This window comes from Anoplolepis gracilipes, chromosome 1 (assembly GCF_047496725.1).
Source record: "Anoplolepis gracilipes chromosome 1, ASM4749672v1, whole genome shotgun sequence".
In the NCBI taxonomy this organism is placed as follows: domain Eukaryota; kingdom Metazoa; phylum Arthropoda; class Insecta; order Hymenoptera; family Formicidae; genus Anoplolepis; species Anoplolepis gracilipes.
This window is the reverse complement of record NC_132970.1, coordinates 3,955,811-3,976,318: the sequence shown is the minus strand read 5'-3', so window position 1 is coordinate 3,976,318 and position 20,508 is coordinate 3,955,811. Positions and strand designations below refer to the sequence as shown.

The window sequence follows — 20,508 nt, the reverse complement described above, 5'->3', positions numbered from 1 at the left end:
TTACTTATCTTTCAACCGGCACGATCCAAATTGTCTCGTGGATGTTTAATTAAGCCTGACGAGCGTTTCATTAGATAACCGTTTCACAATGTCTAGTATATTTTGTTCTAAAGCGTTTCTCCGAAAAAACGACGACAACAAAACAAGAATCCAGGTCAGATTCTCAGAAACTCAACGTGACCTCGGATAATCCCAGTAATCCGAATATCGGAATAAAAAAAACGCATATCCGCGAAAAAGTATTCGGGCATCAATGAAATTTCCACGTGTGTCATTCCACGTGTGTCCCTCTTCAAATACTGCTATCTATCTTGCAAAAGGATTTGCCACAAAGACCTTTTCATAAATGATTGTACATATATAAATTTTAATAACATAGACATTTAAACTAGAAAAGTATCAGACACACGTGATTGGATTGGTTGAAATCAAATTTTTTGCTTTCTCTTTAAACACCTTAGATAGTAGATACAAGCTATTCAGTTCCAATACATTCTTCTGCACGTTTACAGTAATAAATGTGATGGAAAAAATCAATGGGAAAGCAAATTATATAAAAGAATCTCCATGTTGTCTCCGTCGATTACTAGAATATTAATACGATTACATGGATATTGTAATGTGTTTTAGATGTAAAATCAATAGGTTAAATTTTTTAATAATCTTTTGTTCTAAATGTGAATACATTACCTCTTCATATTTGTATAAAAATTATTGATTTCCTCATTAATAAATCATGTTTCATTTTCCAAACAATCTCAATTATTTTGTATTCTCGCCGCCATCACAATTATTATAATAATGATTACAGCGATACGGTTTTAATCATACATTTTGAAAGAATAATAAAGCATAATAACATACGTCCATGCAGAAATGATCCTTTCAAATATGTAAGATCTATTCCAATCCTTGTTTTGTGCCAGAACTAAATTCGTGTATGCTAGTTAAGTTTGTATAGACAATTGTGACGAACTATTTACTATTCAAATTCAAATATTGACTATCTAGAGAACAGTCTAGTATAATGAAACCCGTATTATTAAAGACGAATTTGATCAATGTTGTTGACGAACACATGTATCAAATAAGAGTATTTTAAATAGACAACACTTGATAAATCCAAGTTTTTTAAACAAAATCTTTTCGACTGTGTCACGATGAAAGTCTCAGTTTAACAGAATGATAGCAAAAAAAAAAAGATTTAGTTGAAAACAACGTAATTGCTATTTTCATTTACCTAGTTCTTATCTACTAATAACGTTGCGTTATATGTATATACTTTGACAAGAATTTTTATAAAGATGGGAAAATCACTGTAGACAATTTGTATGAGATTTTTGTATTATTGATTAACCGACGACAAGGTTATCTGCAAATAAATCCGAAAGGGTAATAAATTATTCGTAGGGCCGATCGTTTGTACCGCATGCGCAAATTATAATGCATTTATTCGCAGCTATCGATAAGTAATAATTCGAAATGAACCTACATTTCTTTCCGGAGAAATTGAAATGATAATCTATATTTAGCGCCGCACACTCACGTTCTCATCTTGCAATGGATTTCCGACCAACACAATGTGATATTTAATAATCTATAAAATTAAAATATTCGCCAAATTTCTACATATCTCTGCGGCATGAGAATCGACACGTTTGCGCCAGCAGTATCATTAGCAAAGATTGAATCATTACCGCAAACTCTGTATGTGAGTGATAGAAGGGTACATAGATTTTTAACAGAATCCATAATCTAACAGGCACGATCAATTTTGTTAAGCCATCCGGCAGATTCGTGATGGATATTTCATATAACGTGATCTCGTTTTAGTTCTTTCACACGATTCTTGTAAAATAGATAAAAGGGAGGCACGTTTTCTGACTGAAAAAAGCGCAATCAAACGCGCAAAATAAATTTTTTTTCACAAGCCTCACAAGCATTGAATTTGCGATTATTTTGCATTCGAACTATGCTTAAAAAATGCGCTGTTTTATTTTCCATTATAGAGAAGGTAGGTCTCAGAAAATGTCGTACGTAATGTATTGTATAAGCAACATAAATATTTCTTCTACGGTGAAACACAATTCCTGTAGTGATACGTGTTTGTGTTTCGCATACGATAGTTTCCTATCAAAGCATTATCATCGAATCGTCGTTATACGATATCCTCTGTGTAATCATTGGAGACCGACGTATTACCAATCCGAGAGATGTTGCTGGTTCACCGATTCCAATATCTCTGTAAATTCATGCGAGTGTCCGTTCGATATTTTTTCATTGCATTGCACTTTGACGTCAATTTTCTCAAATTTCTCTCTTCGAAACCTTGATTCATATGTATTACAAAAAAGATATATATCTTTTTTTTTTATATATTACATTCCTACATTGCAAAAAATGAGAAATTTTTTCATACATACAGAAACCGTTCTTGTTAAGTTGAACACATCGATCTTTGATATCTTGAAAAATCAAACTTCAAGTACCTCTCGAATGGCCAGTAGTACCTTGAAAAAGCAGCCGGGAAGTAGTCGTTCAATATCGTGGCATTACGTGCGCAATTGCGGAGTAGCAAAACTCCGCGGCAACGCGATACCGTATTAAAGTAATGGCACAAGGCGTTATTAGGTTATAATAGTGCAGCGATTATTGCAAGTAGCACTGCGAAATGCCGTGAGCGAATAGCGAACCGCAGAAATTTATTCCTATTATTATTCCCTCTTATTGATACTCGCGTACTCAAGATAACAATTGCGTTCACCGAACTATTGTAAAGCCGTTTACAAAAGGCGCGGCAAACAAATGAATAAAAAGAAAATTTGTCGATTTAAAAATAAAAACTGCAAAATGACAAAAGACACGCCTAAATTAACAATCACGTTTTTTAATACAGAAAATAATGTTTTCCATTAAACAATTTTTTTCTTTCCTCTCGCAAATCTTTTTAGCACGTTTCAAGTTCTATTGTTAAATTTAATTACATTTCGAATTCAAAATTTCAATTTCTAGATAGTTTACGTTACGGAAGATAAAGGTGCATTCACTATATACTAAACCAACAAATCTGTTCCAATGATTTGCTGGTTTATGGTTCTTCGGCAGGAAATAGCGGCGCACTGATTCGTTCATTCTCTGTCATCATCGTTTAGATTACAATCCAATCGCTTGTCCGCGCTCGTACAACATAAATGCAACTTTACTTTACTTTCGCACATGTGGATCAATTTTGCGGATTTTAGAGTCCATTTCAGATTTAATGCGATATCTAAAATTAACGTTCAAATATGCATTTCAATTTTGCATCCGCGACTTCAACGTATACGTACCGGCCAATTGAGCACTGTGTGCGTACGCGATCACACGTGAAATAAAGATTTCCGAGAATAAAATGAATAAATCGCTTTTATAGGATAATAACGTATCAAGCCATAGTATGCCGTTGGATAATTGATACAAATTGAAAAATATATTATTACGCAATCCTTTGTACGAATTCCATAAATGCCTTGATTATAGAATAAAAGTGATCCAATAATATACGAATAAAAATAAAAGAGAATTCTGATTTCTCTGAAGTAATTCTTGCTTTTCGAGAGGAAGCAGAGCGTTCACGCGCGACAAAACTAGTTGTCTACTTTACTCGATAGTCGACAATAGACAACAAGCTGTGACAATAATAAAATCAAAGAAAGAAATTCTCTTTGCTAGAAGAGGATAGGCGCAGTCGAAAAGTTTCTCGGTTTGTCGATGAAGCCGAGAACGTCTTCTTACGCGCGTCAATTCGGCGCCTGCGAACCAGCAAACTCCGATAACCAACCGCGCCGGGTACATCTCGGTTCTATACAAAAGCGTATCGACTTTTTATTCGATGCTATTTCGCGCCTTGTGCGAGAGACCTTATCGTTTTAACGACAAAGCCCGACTTCTAAGTGAGAGAACTTAGTTCTAGTCCGGAAATCGCGCAAACGATCCTCGCGACTATCATCGTTAGCAGCTTGTTATCTCATGCGCGTAAAGAGAGAAAATTAAAGGAAAAAGAAAGAAAAGGACATTGAATCAAAGTTTTTTTCGCAACTGATTCAAGTTATATTAATTTTTAGAATGTTAATAATTGGCGAAATGGAAAGTTATCTATTAGAAAAAAATATAAAGAATGATCTACTTAAAAAAATTATAAGTACATACTACAAAATTAATTACATAATTAATTTTGCATAATATATATTTTTGACGAAAAAATATGTGAATATCGAGTAAAGGCTGTTATATAATCTTTACATCATTCTCTATTTGGTAACTTATGATAATACACGGCATTACTCTAGAAATGCGACGCGAGACACGTTTATTGCGACAATTTCGCGGGATCCTCGACAATATTAGCGTCGCTACGACAAAAATGATTATCCCCCGACGGCTGTGAAACATATACCGGATGCGAAAGCCTGTAGTCGCGTCCGCCGTCCTTTTCAGTACGTTAGGAACTTAATAATATAAAAAGAGCAGACGCACACACATACACACACACACACACACACACACACACACACACACAAAATGGAGGTAGGGTTCCGAGAGGGAGAGGCGAATGGTACACCACCGTACTGGCTAACGTCGTTTGCCGTTTCCCGGGGAAATAAAAGCGCAACTCACCCCTCTATCGGGGTTAGCTGGCTGGCTGGCTGGCTGGTGCCGCACCCGAGATTGCATCAGTATTTTCCCAGAGCGTAGTCCGAGGGACCGAGGACTCTGTAATTATTGTTTGTCTACCGAATGTGCACGGAATGGATTCGGAGTATTGCGCTCGCCGCATTGTATCCTCTTTACCGCGGGATATAAACCGAGTTTGCGCTTGGTAAGAGAGCTCATTGTGTAGCGGCTTTGATTTTCTTTTCTTTGCGAGTAGCCTTGTTTGTCGCGAGGTAGCATCCGACGACACCAAACACAATGAATAATTGTACGCAAAGAAACGCGAAAAGACTTGTTCCTTCAGAGTCTTTTAAAGTCTTTGTTGGAGAATTTGTTTCTTCAAATTCTCGCAACCATTGAAAGTTTTCTTTTTCAAAGGATTCTTATTCTAATGTTTGTGTGGAAATATTAATATTCGAACATTAATGTTTTTTTAAATACGTTCGGATAAATTCAAGACAATGTTAACGTACAAGCTGTCATTTGCAATATCTTTGTTGCGAGCAATGAATCACTGTCACGAGTAGTCTTAGTAGCAATTCTGCACAGGTGACATATTTGTTAGAATTCTTTTGCCGTTATAAAGACGGAGAACGAAGACGTAGCGAGAATTACCAAGCACAATGGCGACTGTCTACGCGACTTCTCCTCCGCATGACCGTTTTTCTTACTTTAAGTAGTTTACACACTACCATTTCAGGCCGCCTTCCATCGCGCGGTAACGAAAATTTAGAAGCATTATCAAGCGGACTCGCGCCGAGCTCGTCATCCTCCGAAAGCCAACGGAGACTCTTTTAAAAGAGAGAAAACGCACGATGTAACAAAGTCCTAATTTGCAACTCTATCCCGTCAGGATATTCGTCAGGTTCGTGCACGGCTAGGGAATTTAACAAGTGACGAATGCTCGCATCTGTCAAGATTATGATCGTTATCCTGAAATTTCCTCTGTATTCCAGCGTGGAGTCCCTCATTTTTAAAGCTCTTCCATTGAGTAGCTTCTTCTGACAATAAACTCGACTCTCTAGGCTCGCGGGTCTTCCACTCCGATCGCTTCAAAATACCACGGACGAGTAATACGTCGTAAGGTTAATTAAAAAATAAATGTAAAAAAATGCGTATTTATCACCATATAACGTTACTAAATACATCGTGCAAATATGATTTTATAAAAAATTCTATATTTAACTAATAAAATGTCTCTTATATATATATATGTATATGTTTTTTAATTATTACGTTACAAAAAATTTCGCATCGCATAATTGTGATGCTCTTAATCCTTCCGCTGCAGAATTGCAACTAGTATCTGAAAAATTTTATATAAACTGATCTTATACTACTTGAACAATATCTATGTAAAATACACAGTAAGGTTTTAAAATAATATTGATATGTATTGTGACATGTCGAAAATCGTTATGTCTGAACGAGCCTTTACGCGAAATAAAAATATCTCCTATGCCGCGCAGAAAGAACGGGAAACGCTTCGCTTCCAGTGTCAATATTAATACGAGAGAGGATTCGATGCAATATGTATTCCGATACATAAATCATAAGCATGGTATTAAAACTGCGAAAGGCATATGCCATGCGCGAGCGTTTTCTCGAACGCTGTACATATTCGGCAAAGGAAGAGTCGCATTCTGACGCTTTATGAAAATCATGGGACGGCATTTTCTATCAGTTGACCTTGTGCTTAAACATGGCCGACATCGATTTGTAATACAAACAATGCTGGCTAGCTGATGCGTGTCCCTTAAAAGTATCGTTCCTCATTTTTGCACGATAGCGTCGCACGATATCGCGACGCGTATATCGATCTCGGAAACATACGTAAGAGATCAAGCATTTTGTACAAAAATACATCCTCCATCATTGGGGACGTTTTAAACGTCGATCGATCACTGCTCGAATCATGCTGTTTGTCCGGCCAAATACATCGCATCTGTCGACTCGCAGCACACTCGATCGAAGAGGTGGACAATCGTTTTAGAAGATCAAAAAAACGCACGAGGCACGCACAGTTCTAACTAAAAATCTACCAATCTTATTCCTGGAAAATTACCTTATTTACGGGAAATATCATTCGTATGAAATTTCAGTGAGAAATTGCTGTTTTTTTGAACAAAAGTTATAAGAATTCTATAAATAGTACACAGCTTTTGTCGAAAGAATAATATTTTTTTTAATGGAAATTTCTATCCGAATAGATTTATTCTTGAAGCTACCTCTTGTCAAAAACTGTCTTTTTTCTTCTCTCCGAAAGCTAAGATATAAAATAATTAGAAGGTTCATTTATTTAAAAAATTGTTTAAAAAGTTCGAATTCTTTTTCGTCATGTTTTTGTCGAAATTTTTGAAATTTATGAAATTTTGCTTCTATGTACGGTCAGCTAGCGCGAACAAGAGACGATTGAATTGCGTGTTTGTCGAAAAAATTCATAATCCTGCATTCACCTGCAAATTGACTGCGCGCGATCGGTGCACTACATGGCATGCATTCGCGCAAGTTCCGATCAAGCGAAGCCATCTCCATTCCAGCGACGTGCAAATAATTCCAACAGGCCTTTGCGTGTCTCTCGCCACCCTTCGCTCCCAGGCGCCCCTTCCCGGATTCTCCTCCACGGCCCTCGAGCAAAATCTCGTTTTTCGTCGTTTCGTAACTCCTGTCGCGCGTGACGAACCCATGGGCTGATATTCCATTTCGCCCTGTCGCTCTTTTCCTGACGCTGCCTCGGAAATATGACGCCCACGACTCGTCCGTGCGAATATAAAGTATCGACCGTCGTGCAAAGTCGGCCTTGATAAAAGAGTTCCATTAGCACGGGCATACGGGGCGTGCTTCTTGCCAACAACGATCAGCAGCAGTCGACCGCATCGGTGTCATTTTTTGAAGGATCGTTTAAACAAAACAGCGAAATCATAGTGACAACGAGCTTGTGAGATCGACACACGTGCGACACATTTCAAAGTTCACCGCAGTGATAAATATCTGCCGCAGTGCGCAATCCGTTATGCAAGCAGATTGTTACAACGAGTAACATTTACGTACAACTTTGAAGCAATATTTACCTAAGAGATTCATATGTATAAAAGAGTATCTCGTTATAACTGTAAAAGGATGAAGGAGGAAAATTGATGTTTTTAAAATATCCCTCAAAAAGATAAGATAACGAGAGACGAGATAAATATTTTAGAAAAATCCTTTCTACACGTGCAAAAGAATTAATGGCACGTGAGATGCTTTGCACGTACTCAAAGTCGAAAATCATCGTCAATAACAAATTTCCCACACGCTTATCAAATGTACAGTGCGTCAAAGAGGGATAAGAAAAAGAATTCAATATCCACCCTAGCCATAAAATATTTATGGCAAAGCCACGGCGAATACGTATGAGAAAAATGCGAAAGATATTTTATTGATCACTTTATGGAACATCGAAAAATGAAGGATCAAAAATTATGTCACCTGTACGCGAACAAGTTTACATCTAGGAAAAATAGTAAGTTTACTGCGTGCCCGCACCAGCGGGCGAAAAGTTTCAAGGGAAACAATGACGGGATAAAACGCCGTAACGTATGTAGCCGCGTTACATAGGGACCTCCAGGCAGCCCATCCCTTCCCGCCTTTTCCGACGAACATTTTCCGCCAGCTTTATTATACGCGCTGTACAATCCCCGATAAAAAAGAGGAAGAGAGAGAGAGAGAAAGAGAGAGAGAAAGAAAGAGAAAGAGAGAAAATGCGGGGAAAATTTGATAAGAACACGCATGAATAAAACGACAAAACGCTGTTTATCTCCAGCAAGAACAAAAATTTGCGTGCATCATTAAGTTTAATTTATGTGGCGTTAGGTGAAAAATATAAAGCAAACCTTCTAAAAGTTTTATTAAAAGGTTAACCTTGAATATTGATATCGGTATAAAAATATTTAGAAACTTCGATATCTTGATATTCAATCGAAGCACATTTTCTATTTTTATTTTGTCTGACATAAAAGAAGGGAAATACATTCTCGTTCTAACATCGCGACAAACGTTTATTAACGTTTCTGCCAGCTTTCTACTCCAATGCAAACATCCGAGCCAATATATTCGAACATTAATTAAACGTGTGTCCCACATGTATGCATAAATGAAATTTTTTAATACTCTGCGTATGCGCGGGAGAACAAAAGAAAACGAGACAAATGCGTTGTGCTCGATGTCTCGCGAATTTCACAAATGATCGAGAAATATATCATAAATTTATAGTATATACCTGCGCAGGATATTGTGAAGAAAAACAAGGAGTTACGAGCAAACGTTTAATTGCGTTCGACATATACATTGAATAACGACTTTGCGTTTCTCGGGTTGCAAAATTTTCTACAATCTTGTTCATGTACGTCGTACAATTCCCGAGACGCGAGTGGTTTGCTGCAAGTATGCAGGAGCACGAGAAATTCGATGAGAATATACATAAATAAAGCAGACGGAATTTCCTTCAAGAATGTGCCGAACGTTACACGCAAACTCATATATTGGCAGAGTTTAATATTTTATTTTAAATCAAAGTAAAATTTTATCAACACGCTTGTTATTATATGTATATGTATATAAAAAAAATATATATATATATATATATTTTTTTTATTAATCTTTCTATAATAAAAATATGTAATGGAAAAATATGACCTCCTTTTTTTAATTAAATGTGTCCTGAATATCGATGGTTGATATTATTTTGCAAACACACACACATATCAAATGTAACCTACTTACTATCATATGTGAAACAATAATGTACCCTTTTCCTTTTTCTAAATCGTGAATTCTAGAATCAACTTCCATCAGTTGCGATATCTTCTGTTGAATGAGCACAAAAATATATTTCCCCATTCTTACTAAATAAAACATCCAGCAGAATTTGATCGACGTAAAGGTACATACGTATTGTGAGAAATGTAAACATGTTATAGGAATCGATTTGATTTAAGTAAACTCAATTGCAATAACAAGTGTCAAATACGAACGAACGTCCGAGCATATCGTGTGATGATATCTGCCGAGCATCGAGCAGTTTACTCGGGACGAAAATCGTAATGTATCGAAGAAAAAGGGTCGTGCACATACCTTGTTGCGACATAATACTTGCCATTATATACGTCCGTTGTTTCGTAGTGATTTACGTTTCGACGGCGATATAACGCACGGAGGGTGAGTATTTGGACGCATAATATGTCTGCGTATAGACGCGTGCGGAATTATTACGATAGATATCTTGACTAACCACGCAGTGCATTCCACGTTTCGATGAATACAGCGAAATGTGCGCTTTCAAAGCGATATAGATGCCTGGAATATAACACCTTCGTTAGTAATGCCACAAAAAAAAAAACGCAGACGGCAAACGGATAGCGACACCAGAATTCCTGGCGAAACGCGACACAAATGCATTTCTCTCCATTGTACTCCCGATCCAATGACCAAACCGCGCGACCTCTTTGCCCTTTAAATCGATTAATTTGACGCTTTTGGAAATTTCATGCCACGAAACGTTGTTTTTCATCCGCTTCATTTTCCATCTGACAGTTACAAAGTTAAATTGTCTGGTAACGCAATTACATACTGAACTTATACCTCAGCTTTGTTCTTATTATAAATGACGTAAGGGTTTCCGAACGTGACTTCATTAAATCAGGCACTCGAGTATTCATTTATTGCATTCAGAAAGAAACCTAAGTGCATCCATATTCGAAGATGCACAATTGTGACAGCGCGTATCTTAGAGAAGAAACCCTATACAGTGACAGAGAGAGAGAGAGAGAGAGAAAAGATAAAATTATCTACCGAGCAATTAATCTTCCCGGTCAAAACAACTTGACTTCAACAGAATTTTTTAATTATCACCGCCATGGCGAAAAGTAAAAGAGGAGAGAAAAAAAATATAGAGTGACCGAACGACGTCGTTGTTACGCTCGCGGCATTTTTCCCAGAGAGCACCAGCGCGAATAAAACTCAAAAATATTTCCGAGAACGCGCGCGCGTGACGGTATACAGTGTCAAAGGGTCTCGATTTCCATCGGTGGCAGTCAAAAGGTCCGATTTACTACGACGACACCGGGCGGCAAAACCGTTGCAGGATCGAGCCGGATGAAGAACGAAGCCGGGGAAGGGAAATATATGGAGGAGGAGCGCGACTAACGTAGGTAACTACAGAATTCCTGGTGCCTCGGCTGCCGCGCAACGGAATTCCGGCCCTTTCCCGCAAGCTAGAGCCTTGCCCTACCCTACCGTGAGGACGGTAAACTTTTAATACGGAATTCCTCACGCGACGACGCCGGGACCGAGCCGATGGCCGTGAGTGAGATTCTTGCGCGACGCAAATGGACAGGGGGATTAACTCTCTCGTGCTTTGACGCACGCAGAAATTACCGCGGGAATAAACACATCCTTAAATTGGCTCGCGTGCGCGGTTTAATTGTTTCACGCGTGTATACTCGCCTTTGATGTACTAAAGCATACCGCGCATACGTAAGTGCACACATGTATATTTTTCGAAAAGCGTTAATATTGACGCAATAAACACTATACTACGCTCAAATGCCTAAAGCTATTTATTAAGAAAATGAGTCACACAGTAGAGGTAAAAGATAGAAAATACAAAGATAAATACTATTTCTTTCCCTGTCTAGTAATTTCTAATTGATCAACGATCATCTTTTCTACAACAAATAGTACAACAATAGAGAGAAAAAAATTCAGATAATATTTATCTTTCCTCTCACTCAGCACTTTTTTCTCATTTGACAAAGTATTCCAATATAGTATAAACTTTACTGTTTTGAGGTGAGATACAGTCTCTTGCACTTTAACATATGGAGTTTAAACAATGATATATAACACTCTTCATTATATATATATATATATTGAAAGAATTTTATTAATTGTAAAATCTCTTATTATTACTATTATCTGAAAACATACGAACGTTTCACATATTTCAAGATTATTGGTCTTGTCATTCAAAGTGACAAAGATTTGATATAAAATTTTGCCATCACGATTAAGGTTTCCTGGTTGCGAATCTCGCTGCAGAACGCATCTGGCGCATGAAGGAAAATTGATTTTGCGATCAGCATCGTACGGCCGGTGTGCGACGGTAGTAAACAATTACTATGGCTACGAAAAACACTCGAGGGAAATACGGTGCGCTCGTGTCGTCGTGACGAACGGTCGTACATAAAAAAATAAAACGAAGGAAAAGGAGAGAAGGGCTACGGAAATATGTAATACGCGGTATACCGGCGGAATACGTATTCGCAAACTCTCGTACAAACTTCCTCATAAAAAGTATAATAATTATTTATTCCATTATTTCCGTCAGAAATATGTATCTATAAAAACGTTTTTGAGTAAATATAACTATATATATAGATATTTTTATTGGTTCTGTTTATTATTTTCTCTTACGTGACTTTTCCGTTGTTTTTAAATAAATTTATAAAAGTATCATGTGAGAGAGAAAGCTTTGCGTTCGGAATAGTCAACCGTTCAATAAATAATGTCCGCATGTAACAGTGATAAAATAAATAACAATTTTTAAGTAAACGATTGATTCTCTGATACAAATAGCGAGTGACACTTTAAACGCGATCAGGAATACCGTGCAAAAATCAACAGCCCGGAGAGATATGAAATACCGTCGAATGGGCAAGGTGGATCATATACCCACGGTATAAACGCAAGGGGCACAAGCCGTGCATTATCAATACTATGCCGGTATTCCGGCCTGAGTTACGACACAGAATCTATGTATATGTATATATATATATATATATATATATATATACATATAACCCAGTCTATTTCCGAGTACAAGGCCTCTGGGAGATGACCGCTCGGTTGGCCTCCAACCTCGTGAAACCGGATGGCCGGCCGCGAACCTGCTCTCGCATCCGCTTTCAAGCAGTCTCCTACCGATAAGCCGCTCCTCGCTGTTACCAAATTCGCTCTGCCATTTTCTATTAACTGCAGAATGAATTTAAACGAACTGCGCTACGCGGTACGATGCATTTCTAATAACGTGCGCAGGGAGATTATACTCGTGAATCGATATGTCAAAAGTGTTCAAAACACGTAGATTAATTGAAATGACTTAGTTTTATAAAAGTTGATTAATTTACAATATAGCTTTTTAATTCTCTTGAAATAGAATTAGAAAAATGCAAAGTATTGGGGTTAAAATTGCTTAACAGACAAGTTAAATTATATTATTTTTCTTTTAAGTTTTCTGATATTTTAAAAAGATTCTATTTTATTTCATTTAACTGTACTCTTATATTTTTATATTATATTATGTAATTTTTATATTTTATATTTTATAATTAGAAAACAATGCAAAGATTATATTCTTTATAAATGTAATTACATCAAGAATAGAGCAAATAGACGTATTGACGATTTCAATAAAAACAATATAGAATTACTGGGTAAATAAAAAATCAAAACAGACTAAAACACTCTGGCGGCAACAATGTAGCCGTTGAGGGACAACGTCCACATCAAACAATCCTGATATTGACACAGCCCTTTCCTGGTTCTTGCACTTTGACGAGCCGGGAGCAGGCTGTGCCAAAGGAACGTCAGTCACTGACACGCTACCGTATAACAGGATTATCATTGTACCGTGTGCACGAGAGCAAGTCGATGCATCGCACCACAACTCCTGTTGCCCTGAAGGGGTGAAGACGGAGTGGCAAAAACAAAGGAGATTTCAACGCTAAACTTAGAGGAAAGCCCGATTCTATAACCGAAGACACGTCTTAATGCGAAGAGGATAGAGAGAGCATTTACTTGCAGACCTCATTAAAGTTTCGAACGCTTTTGGAGCAAAAATTTAAAATTCACTTATATATATACTAACCAAAGTTTGCAAAAATAACTATATATCTTATATCAAATAAGAAATCAATCTGAGTGAAATAAATAGAAATGTTAAAACATGCAGATCGTTGAGTCTTAAAATTTCTATAAAAATCAGCATTATAGTAACACATAAATAAAAATTATTATTCTATTCCTTCAAATATCTTTAATAAAAACAAAAATAGTTTAGTCAAAGTTAGAGACTTGAAAGAGGTCAGCCTATCCTAAAATATTTGTCTGCATTTAAACATGTATATATTTCAAAATAAAATAAAAAGTTAGAATTAATCGATCGATGTACAGAAATGAACTACACATTGATCTGTTGACAAATATAACTTTAAAATATAAGATGCAACTTATATTTTCAGGCAAAAATAATTAATATTTAACAAAAAATTATTATTGTATTCGTAAAGGATCCTATATTTAATGTTTAAAAAGTTTTTATATTTGATGCATTTTATATTCGATGTGGACCAGCATTTTATATTTGATGAGTACAAGCATAATAAACATCTATTAAAATGGGGATATATATATATTTTATTTCTCGCGAAATGGAATATTTAATTATTAATAGAGTATTTGGAATATATCATGCCTTATTATTTTATTTGTCATGTCATTCAACTTCAATCACTCAATCGAATTCATATATCAATGCATGCAATTTTTAATTTGGAAATGAAAACAATAAAGAGAAAAAATCTAAATCATGTCTAAATCGGTGAAATTTCAAGGCGCGATGCGAAATATATTAGAGCAAGAATTTCAACATTAAAAAAATAATTATATCTAAAAAAAATTATCAGAAGAAAACAATTTAAAATTATCATTTCCTATACTGCTTCGATTTCTACTGCTAATGAATTGCACGAAACAGCTACTACTTTGACACGTTTACAAGTTGTCAAGATAGAAAAACATTTTGTTCAAAAATACATCTTGTTTAAATATGGATGTGATAGATATTTTCTTCTTCGTACATTATAACGACACCGGATGAGTAGAGTAAGCTGGTTCTCACTCATTGTCAGATGATCAAAATGTTGACAGACTAATAACAGTGTTTTCGTCTCTCTGCGCATTGGTTTTTGTCCTCTTTTCCCCTTCTTAATGTCTCTTGTTATAGTGAGACATACCCCACTTCGTCATACTGACATACCGCCGAGTAAGTAAACAAGGACGTGTCACTGTTCCTTACATAGTTAAATATCTCAATACTTGTCGGGATCGCGTTTAGAAAGGTAATGCGATGATATATCCTGTTTGCTCAAATTTTGCCACGCGAATAACAACAACATACTCTTATATATATCGCAAAAATCGAACACGCCAAATGACGTCATACTTACAACTAATAAATTTTAACAATAAGACATTACGGCGCTATTATGTGTTGTTTCTATTTACTTCAGATTTATGTCTTTCATCATTATTTTGCACGTATATGTAGTTATTTCTGCATACCTGCATAATATTAAAAAATTTTAAATTTTCGTTTGAAGAACGCTTGGAAAAAAGAAATCCAGGTATTTTCATGTCGTCACGAAATTCACGAGTGCCTTTTACGCGCGATCGTTCGTCTTACAGAACTCTTTCGCCTTCGCAGAAATCGCGGTAATTACGTCGTGCCGAAGTATGAAAACCGCGAAATAGCCTGTTCTGCTTTAATAGTGAGAATAAGAAGGAACGAACAAGAAGCAAGGAAACAGACTGGGAGACGATGAAAAGCACTAGTAGGGCAAAAAGACGCAAGAAAGAGAAAACGGCAAGGGTGCGTATGAGGGTTATGAAAAAGAAAAAAAATCATCGCGCGATTTATATCGCGTACAGATGTGAGCGTGAATGCAGAGGGGAACGTGTCGAGAATTTCTTTTCTATGCTACGGAAAAGGCGAAACGTAGAATATGGCCACGAGTCTTTTGATAGCGCAAATATAACGTAGAATTTCTTTGTAATCGTCAAAAAGCTACGAACGTGCCGAAAAATCTGCTGAAAATAAAATAATTTTTATTTTATTTGCAAAATTGTAAAAATAATTTTACATAACAATTTTATATACATATTATATATTTTGTGTAAAACAGATCCTCTGATTACTTACTATATTTCATAAATTTATTGTCAATTAGTTTTGTGCTATAATTTTTTAGATTTAAATAAATTTCTTTTTCTTACCAGCAGAGGTGGACATTTTTCTTCAGTGTGCAAGGTTTTTTAGTATGATCTCTAATAAACGCATCGCGACATCAACGCGCATTGTCGAGTTTCATTAAAAGGATAATCCTTCTAGCGTGGGCTGCACTTGGCGCAATTCGTACAAACATGTTTACTCACATCGCATAATTTACATTTTAATTACTCACAGCTTGGAGAAATATCGCGAGTTTCATTATATAACGCGCAATTCAAAATGAATTTTCACTCAGAGCAAATTTACGCTCAGAAATCAAATAAGCTTATACTCTTCTTGATAAGAGAATTGGCTGAGTAACAGTATTCGCAATTTAAGCAATTTACGTCCCAATAGAAATAAACGTAATTCTTCCACAATTCACGATTTAATAATGATTAAAAGCATTAAAAATAGAAATTTAGTTCATCTATTCTAAATTAATAGAGAGAAAACATTCTTGATTAAAGAGATATATATATCTCGTCTTATATATACACATATATATATATATATATATATATATCTCGCTATTTGACATACAATAATATGAATCTTCAACAAGTTGACATACTTATTAAGGTTTAAATATAAAAGTTTTACTTGCACACATTTCAGACATATATTTTAAATTCCTAAAAGTTTTTTAAAAATTCCTCTAAATCTTGTCTTAGATCCTCTTTTTATTAAATATGTCATCTTGAAAAAATTATTGATCTCGTTATCAGATTGTGACATATTATGAAGAATCCAAAAAATTTGATAGAAAAGCTAAGATCTTTCCATGGTTAATTTGCTCCGAAGTATACGAATTGACGAAAAATTGTTGACATTAAAAGATTAATAGCATCCAATAATAATTATATCATTTATACCTCACAGCATCTTGAAAAGATGAAAGAAAAAAGACAGTGATGCCTTTCTCATTACTTGGAACATACACGCGACACTGCTTCGAAGGAATTACGCGAAATTCCGTAGTAATGGAATTTCATCCATTCCAATCGAAAGAACCCGTATCCGAGAGGATCCGGTTTTCTTTCGAGAAAACCACAGCGCGGAACGTGACAAAAGAGGAGGCTTCACGAGTGATCAGTCGTAAAATTCGTGTCGGGATGACGTTCTCGCTTGAGCTGGCCCGAAATTGTGCGGACGAAATTGTGCATTCGTTTGTTACTGGCGAAAGCCAACAACCAATCCGAAACAATGCTCAGATGAAACGAATTTACGGTACATATTTACGATATTTTTACGGCTACTTTTCCTATTTATTAGCTTATGTTTATTCTTTATCCTACTGTATATAAAAAATTATTTTACATATATCCATTATATAATATTATCATCATTGTGTAATATTATCAACGATAATTTCTGCAAATTAAAAGTGTAGCATGATATCATAAATTAATATAAGTATATGTATGTGTTTGTCTGCTTTATAAGTTCATAAACAAAGACAGTACATTGACATAATATCGACGTAAAAATGTTAAATAATTTATATAAAGTAATAATGACTGCAAGTAAAAATCTGAATATATTTGATGACAGAAAGAAAACGAAAAATGCATTTTTATGATCATATCTTCATATCTGTAGACATAAAGAAACATTTAAAATTATATGCATATATATATATTTTTTTTTCTCTTTAATGGAATTATCCTAATTTTTTTCATATAAATAGATTTCTCGTCACATTTTACATAAAAAGTTATAAGGATATAATGACCAAAACGTTTACGAGATATTTTATACTTTGACATAATTTTGCATAAACTATGAAACATTATAAACTATTCAATTTTTAGTAATTATACTCATAACTTTTTACGCAGAATATTACGAGAAATTGATTTATATAAAAAATTAGAATAATTCCATTTAACAAAACTAGATTGACCTTAAAATCTATGAAGTGCCTTTATATACCTACAAAAAAATTATTTAGCATATTATGACGTTTTTGATGCCGTACAACTTTCGTTTAATTATAATATTTAATTATAATATTTTCATACTTCTATAAATAGCGGAAATATTCCAGGTACATAGAGTTACTGCTCAATCTCTTAGATATACACATATATGTACATATATACATATAAAACTTTATATATATATATATGTATATATACAAACTATACCATTCTATGTATGTAATACATTTTATCGTATTTTATGTAATATAAAAATATTTTTTTTTACTTTAAGATCGTGTAAAAGACTTTAGAAGTTATTGGCATGTCGTCTACTTTACTCGCAATATACAATAACTATATTATGCGTTCACACTTAATAACATGTTTATTGAATTATGTAATTAATGTAATGTTAATATATATTTTGGTCCTATGTAATATATATTATAATTACAATATCTGTATATATTGCAATATATTGCATATGATATATTTACCTGCATTAAATAAAATATGCAATGCACTTGATATTTCTCTAAATTTAATTTCTATAATTTAAAATCACAGCAATGAAAAACTAGTAAAAATTTTAGTTAATTAAAAATATTTAAATTGTGTCAAATTAGATTTTAATTTTAAATTGATTATCCAGCGCCCTTTCTCTATAAATGCTAGTTAAGTCTCATTTAACATTAATTGACGTTTATGAAAATGGAACTTAATTGTTTAATTTTCATTAAGTATCAAATTAGAAAATTATCCAGTCAATCTTACAGTGATGAATGCGACTTGGGATGTTTTTCAAATGGTCTGCGCAATCGTAAAAAGATGTACAATGCATTAAATTATAATACAGTACAGTTACACTATATTCCCGAGGGTTACTGGGAGAGCAGACAAGGCTCGATTAGTCGTAGACTTCTGGCCAGAACTGCTTTAGTAAACGTGAAACTTCGACGTGCACACCAAAGTTCGTGCAGTTTGTGCTCGCGGCGGTACTAATGGAATGCTATTTACAAATGCGAAAACAAACACTCCTATCAATTACAAAACGATTCTCCTTCTGCTGGCGCCCAGAGTGCCTACCAGACCCTAAAGATGACTTTCGTCGTCGCGACGCCACCGTGTTCTCTGTCCCTTACATCAGTCCTCAACTTTTGATCACCCGCATCCTCATGTAATCTAGAGAAGAATCGTGACCGTCTATCCCTTTTCCCTTTCACTTCCTCTTTCTTCCCCTATCTCTTACCAGACTCCGCAAATATTTGACACTCGAAATCAAGTAAAGGAAAAGACGATGAAGTTACGAATCTACGCGAATCACAAAGAAGGGTATCTTACCGTTTTACAAAATCGGATTGCAAAGGATGGATGCGGTAAATTAATGTGAAAATGCGAAAGAAGACTGTAAAAGAATGGAATCCAATTGGGAGCAGGTGCTATTCGTAGAAAATAAGTCACAGTTACAGAACGGATTACGGAGATAAATTAAATTCTTCTTTGTTTACATTATTTTTGTACCTTTATGCTAAAAACTCTTTTCTTTCTGTCTTTTATATAATTAGTTGGTTGTATAAAAATATCTTTAACTCACGTCACAATTATTTTTCCAACGTTAAAATATTATGCCACCTATAACAAAGCAAAATCGAAATAGAAATATATTTATGGCAGTTCAACGAAATATACAAAAGTCGATTATATATATATTAAATGTTAACACCAACATTGAAGTATAAATTATAATTATTATGTTAAAATTGAGAAAATAATTATATAGCAAATAACATCTTCGCGGTCGTACTGAAAACTGTTATTTCCAAACAATTAATGTTCAAAATCCCTGAGATGTTAATAACTAATAACACGCAAGAAATTGACATCAACAATAAATAAACGAATCTTATTATATTATTGTATATCTTATTGTATTAATGAATCATCAGTTTTGTAAGTTCCTGAATGATGTTTTAGGTAAATATATTTTTTTCCCAAAAATAGCGACTTTACAATAACTACTTTTGACAATTTCGCAGCTTCAAAATTGACTGTGAACCTTAAAATTCTTTCGAAGCTTCAAACTTACTAATCTTCAAAAAATATATTCGTGCAAATTTAGGAACGCTAAAAATATTATAAATAAAAAGAATTAATTAATATATAAATATATATATATATATATATATATATATATATATATATATATATGCTAAATTGGCTAACAGAATATATACTTAAAAAAAATAAAACTTGTAGATGTTTTAATTATTGTATAGTTTTTGTTATTGTTGTAATTGTTCCATTAAAATTATTTATTTGGCTTATAATTATAATATACTATTTAGAAATAAATTGTGCAAATATTTATTAATATTTTATAAAAAATCAAAATTTTCAGGATATTTTTTAATTATGTAAAATTGTATTTTTAAAAATTATATAAAAAATTATATTATTTTACGTATTATTTTGTCATATAATTTTATAAATGTGTACTTATCCTGGTACTATTACTATTATATTACATAAATTAATAATTGTATAATTTTTCGAAGTTTCAAACTTTGAACTTGAAATGTCGAAACCTTCGAAGTAAATCGCTAGTCCTATTTTGCAACGTAATAAGACAAATTTCAAGAAAAAATCATAACTTTGTCATTAATATCGTGACAAATACGGTTCTGTGAAAATATATTTTTTACATAAATTATTATCTCATTTAAAATAGACAAGAAGTCAAAATGTAGAGAGAATAAGTGAAAAAACAAAAGTTTACAAAATATTTAAAGTTTATTTGTATTCGCA

The 20,508-nt window shown here is 34.3% G+C and overlaps 1 long non-coding RNA gene across 1 annotated transcript; it reads left to right on the top strand.

Moving 5' to 3' along the window:
- The first annotated feature begins 14,762 nt into the window (after positions 1 to 14,762).
- On the top strand, positions 14,763 to 16,888 carry LOC140666153 (uncharacterized). Its single transcript, XR_012046718.1, has 3 exons — positions 14,763 to 15,134; positions 15,215 to 15,379; positions 16,661 to 16,888. It is a non-coding gene; the product is annotated as an uncharacterized lncRNA (long non-coding RNA).
- The last annotated feature ends 3,620 nt before the right edge of the window (positions 16,889 to 20,508 follow it).